Source organism: Pinus tabuliformis, chromosome X (genome assembly GCF_031772625.1).
Source record: "Pinus tabuliformis cultivar Carrire ecotype Pingquan chromosome X, CPIR1, whole genome shotgun sequence".
Lineage (NCBI taxonomy): Eukaryota > Viridiplantae > Streptophyta > Pinopsida > Pinales > Pinaceae > Pinus > Pinus tabuliformis.
Window position 1 is genome coordinate 66,954,633 of NC_142308.1, and position 6,000 is coordinate 66,960,632.

The following is a 6,000-nucleotide window of genomic DNA, read 5'->3' on the forward strand; positions in this document are numbered from 1 at the left end:
CACATCCATAGGCTAGGGGTTGAATTGCGTGAAGATTGCTTGATGCTGTTTATGGAAATATTAGAAGGATTGGAAAGATCATGGATGAAGGTTTACCATATGCTAGCATATATTCTTTGAAATATTTCGATGTAGTTTTTTGTAAAAACTATAAGGAAAGTTACCCATCTATACTGCTAGTTGAAATTTTATGTGGAAAATTTGAAAATCTTGAAAATTTATTGAACACATGGAAAATAATTTTGATGGTGAAGAATTAATGGATGAAGAAATCAAAGAGTTTATTGAAAATTATATTTAAGAGATATTATAGGATTAGCTACCATCACACTCAAGAAAATTCCCAGAAGGACTTAGCTTCTTCTTTGACTATCAATGATAGAGAGCAGAACCTTAATGATCAAATTCATACTCTTTCTCTTGTTAACAATGAGGAAATCCAACATCCTCTAGAAGTTTTAAAGAAACAAGATAAAGATACGGATAATTTATTAGATATTGAATCATAGGTTTCATAAGCAATTAGATATTGAATCATAGTTTTCATATTTGGAAAGTGAATTGACTTTCAGAGTTTGGGAGCCACCCAATGACTAGGCACCTAGTCTACGAGGTCCTTTGTTGCCTCTCAAAGTGAAAACATCCCCATTGGAGCCGGCTGTTATCACAATTTAAGTTTTACGAGAAACTTAATTGAATTTGGTGTTCTATGTTTTAAAACATTTTTGGGCACGTTGACCGATTATTTGTCAGCACCGATTTAACGATTAAAATGAAAAGCGCTACCAATATTTTTTGCAACGAATGGTTTAATTGTTGAACAAGGAAGTTTTGAAAAATTTGTTGGTAGCATAGCCTATTATCATTTGACTTGTGGCACTGAAAAATCAAATGGAAACACTCTATTTTACTCTGTTTTTTCTTGTTTTATCGACCGTATTTAAGCGAAGTTTCCAAGTTCAATATGAAATTTTCAAATCTGAATGAGGCTTTTGTTGGGGACAGGCTCATTTAAAAAAACCTCTTTCATTTTTTACACAACTATCATAGATTTGGATATTCAAATGACTCTTTGAAGTGATTTTTTCAAGAATTCAACAAATTTATTTTCTTAAAAATGCCTAATTATTAGTTGATGAACCACCTCATCATTTCGAATTTTCAAGCAAATATTGAATTTATAAATCAGATGAAGATATATGCCTAGGATTATAGGAAAACATTTGAAGACATGTGGCATTCAAAGATAGATTAAATCCCAGATTTATGGTAGTTACAATAACCTGTAATTAGATCCATATCTCCAAGGCACGAAATTAATAATTCAAATTTCATTCCTCATTTTGTCAATAAGTGACATCACTTGAAAGTAGAAGAGTGAACAAAAGATAAGATCATCCATCATTTCGTAGGCTCCAAAGGGATTTAACTCCAACAATCAAAGCATCTTACAGTCGATCCAAGATTTGATTTATTTTTAGTTTATTCCTAAGATATTTGATTCCTAGAGATTAGAAAACAATTTGATGTAATTTGTATTTAAGTTATAATTTGTAATAGAATGGGGTTGGTATTTTGGGAGAGAACAGACTCATTTGTGGTGTGAAAGTTATTATTATTAATCAAAATTTCCTCAAAGTAGTACCTGTGACATATGTTCTTGTAGATTCTATCAATTATTTTCTTTCAATATGTTTTCCCAATGGATGTTCTTTTTCTAGTGATTCATTAAATGTTATCTTCAACATTTTAACAAGAGTAAATGAATTAGATTTCATTTCATATGCTCTTTTTCATAGTATTCAAATGCTTACACCTAATTCATCTAAATTTTCTTATATAATTCCTCTTAATTGGTGCCCTATTTGAGATGGTTTGTATTTTCTCTTTCTTTTGTTCATATACAAAGTTTTAAACACTGAAAGATTGTAGTTTTTTCCTGCAAATCATCCATGTTACTATAACTAGTCTTTGAGGAATCTAGATTAATCCCATATTGACTCCATGCCCAATGGTTAAGTTACCATTTTACAACCAAATATATCATTATTTTTACAATAAATCTTCCCAATGAGCATGTTAGTGACACACCACTGTATTGACCTTGAGTAGCAAAGTCATAGAGAGATCCATCTCTAGATTGAAGGGCCAACTTTCAATCCTAAATTGGTTTGAAGGTTTCCTCAATTTTTATCCCCACAACCAGTGTAATTTCTGAGTGATAACATAATTCCATATAATTTACAACTTTATTTGATTAAGTTCATTGTCGCTTTTTGGAATTTCATAGATTTCCTTGAGCAATACATATTGTAATTAAAGCAATATATATATATATATATATATATATATATATATATATATATATATATATGTTGGAAACCAAGACAACACTGAGAGGGGGGTGAATCAGTTTTGTAGGAATTTTACCAAATTAAATTTTTCTTTCACTTATGCAATGATAGTAGGAAACAATAAATAATTCATTCACATGAGCATGACATAAAATAATTTATTTAACACAAAAGGAGCAAACATATTCTTCAAACCTTTTCTTTATTTCCTTCACAAGGAAAACTATAACTTCTTGTTACAATTCTATGGCTACAACCAGCATGAAGCTACAACTCACTGATTTATCAACTACAATTGAATGAAGCTACAACACCAAATATTTATCAGCACCCACTAGAAGGAGAACCAACCCCTGATTTGCAGGATACAACTTGCTTGATTGTCACTAATTCATCTTTCATCCATTTTCATACTTATAACCATGAATGCCACCTTTGCCTTTAAAATAAAACAATTTTTTTGTTAATAATCAACACCTCCAACAATCTCTGATTATTGAAATCACCAGCAACATCACCTCACAAATTTATTCACAAAAGACTTGTGTCAAACCATCTTGCTCAAGTCTGCTTATAAAGAATTTTGGCTTGATATTTTTAGCTTCAACTCTTTTTGCTAACTTCACTTAGAGTCTTTCACGAATCCTTATTTTTTTCCTTTGTCCTATTCATTTCAGTGTTCTAGATCTGTTCACGAAGTTATTAAAACATGAACACCTGTTTCTGTAGTTTAAACTGAGTTATTTTTCTTATTTTGGCATTTCTAACCTTTTACAAGCTTTAACAAGGCTTTTCTACTTTTAGAGGGTTGTTAACTTTGGCTTAATTGCCAAAATATGCCACGAAACTATTACTTATCTCAAGCTACTGACTCTTTCCATCCATGAGCCCAAAGGCCCTACCAAAAATTAGCTGCCGACTCAATCCATCTGTGAGCCCTAAGGCTCTATAAAACATTAGTTGCCGACTCATCACATCAAAGCCCAACTTTATAAAATAACACGTTGCCAAATTCTATTGGAATTAGCCCTTAGCTCCTTTTGTGTTGGCACTTATCTTGTTTTCCCATCATAGGACTAGGTTCCGTGACCGTTACTTAAGCCTTCAGATGCTTATCCTCTTTTTAGGGTGGTGAGCTTTTATGTCCCTTTATAAAGATCGTGCCTTTGGTCGTAACTACTGCATAGAACTTCTACCACTACTTAGCCCATAGCTCTCAATCCTGATGCTTTCACTTGTCCCTTGTTTCAAAACTTCCAGGCTCCTCTTGGCGAGCTTAGCTATAAGGTGGGTCCACCTTTCCTTAATATTATTGGTTTTTGGATCCTTATTGTCCATCATGATGTGTTCGTGCCTTGTCAACCTGATACCTACTGCCCAGTGCTTCCGATTTGTTTTCCTTCAAACATCGTTGGGATATTCTTTATGGGATGATTTGTTTCATGGGGCCTTCCATTGAAACCAAGAACCAATAGAAATGCCCCCTGGACGAGTTTTCCCTAACATCTCCCACGTCATCCCCCCGTGATTAGTCAACCTGCCAGTTTCTTTAAGTGCTCCACTTATTCCTTCCGAGTATTGACCGATGATATGACGTCATGTTGATGCCATTTGTGCCATGTATTGAACTATGATTAGTCCACATGTCACTAAAAATGGGACATTCAGTACCCACGTGTCACACTCCTATAAGATCATGGATGATGTCATCATCAACAAGTAGTGTGTTGCCACATGTCCCACTGTTAGAGGAGAGAGAAGGGTCCCATGACCTTGTTTTTTACCATAGTTCTTTGTTAAATTTTTTGAAGGGTCCCAAATTATTTCCTCTATTCTGTTCACATTTCCTCTCAGCGGACTCTCCTCGTTTGCATGCCTTGTTATCCTTCCTAGGTAACCTTTTCTCTAGGCTTGTACACTAATATGTTAGGTGTGGGGGCCTCCCGTTTACCCTTGAACCTTTAACTGCATTATGCCATTGTCATGGCCATGTATGCATGTCTGATGTCATGCCAATCAACTATTAAGTGCTCTTTAAACTTTCTCTGGGGCACACTCATCATGGTAACAACTACAAGATGATGTTTTCTACGGGCTTCACCTGAACCAATAGGAATCCTCTCCATTGCACCATGTTCTTCCATGTTTGCCTGCTCAAAACTATTTGTGTGCATTAAAGTTTCTCTTGGGTGTTTCCTTCGGATACCTTCGTTGTGGTGTGTTGTAATGGGGGTTCCTCGAGTGGCCAATCACTATGCTCCTCGCTATCTTGCTTTTCAATCCATGTACGAAATGTCCTTTTTATGGTGGCTCCTCTACACTTCTGCTGAGTTTGGAAACTTACCAAATTAATGATGCACCAAAACAAGTCCTCCATTCACTTAGCTTCTACAATATTTTGACTTTGGGGCTTCATCTTTGACTGAATCTAACTTTCAATCCATGAGGCCATTTTTAGACTTTTGAATACCATTGGAAATATCTCTCAAAGCGCTTCCCATCTAAGCAGGTTCTATCTACATCTGAGACGATATGATACTCTAGAAATGGCTCCAAATTCTCTGGAAAATTCTCCACTAATGATGATCTTCAACCTTGTTGTCATTATGGCTAATGTGTTGTCCTTTGTTATAGATCTGACCCAGAAATAATATGAAATGATTCTTTATTGATATCAAGACCCTTAAGGTAGGGCAACACCATACATTCACTCCTTAAGGAAGGAGAATACTCCACAAGCCATATGCCTGTTCATACAATAATACTTCTCTTCATATCTCTCCATGTGGAGTCTCTAGCCTCTATATAGGCCTCATACATACAATATCATGTATCATTACCATGGTTCCTTCATACCATCAACTAATACCATGGGCCCATTTCATTATTATTAACTATTTGTGGTCCCTTACATGACATGGGTTAACCACCTTATTTAATACTATGGCCCATACCATTATTACATTATTTCCTTGGGTACCTCCCTTGGTACCCCATATTACCCCCCCTAGGTATATAACATTCCACCCCCATAAGCATGTTTCGTCCCCGAAACATGGGAATAACATAAATAATATGATCTACTCAAAAGCGTAGTCCACTGATACCATGCACGTGCATCAAGCCATCCAAGAGAAAGGTGAACCCTCGATCTCGCTGGTGCCCCGCTCACTTGAGATGGAAGTTGACCGTGGCAACTCTTTTGTGTTGATGTGTAGTAGGTGGATCTCGGCTCCTTGCTATCCATCATATGACTACTTGGTTTCCATCTTGATGGTTGTCTTGCTGGGTAATGTGGGTGATGATATGTTGAAGTTTTAACCCTCGATGGCTTTTTCTTTACTTCACCCTGCTGTGGTGCCTGTTGTGGTGTCTTCTTTTTCAATATGACTTCAACCACTGAGCCCTCCTCTGATGTATCATCACCTGTAACTTTTTCTTCTTCAGCCTCTGTTTGTGTTTGATTGTTGATCATCAAAGACTCATCATCTGAGATGTCAGTCCCTTGAACATCTTCTGCTTCAGCCTCCTTGGACTCTACCTGCTTATTAATGGAAATATCCTGTAATGTAATTTTCTTCTTTTTATACCAGAGCTTCAGGAATTTCTTCTGCACATTAATATTGGTAGTACCCACTAATTCCAT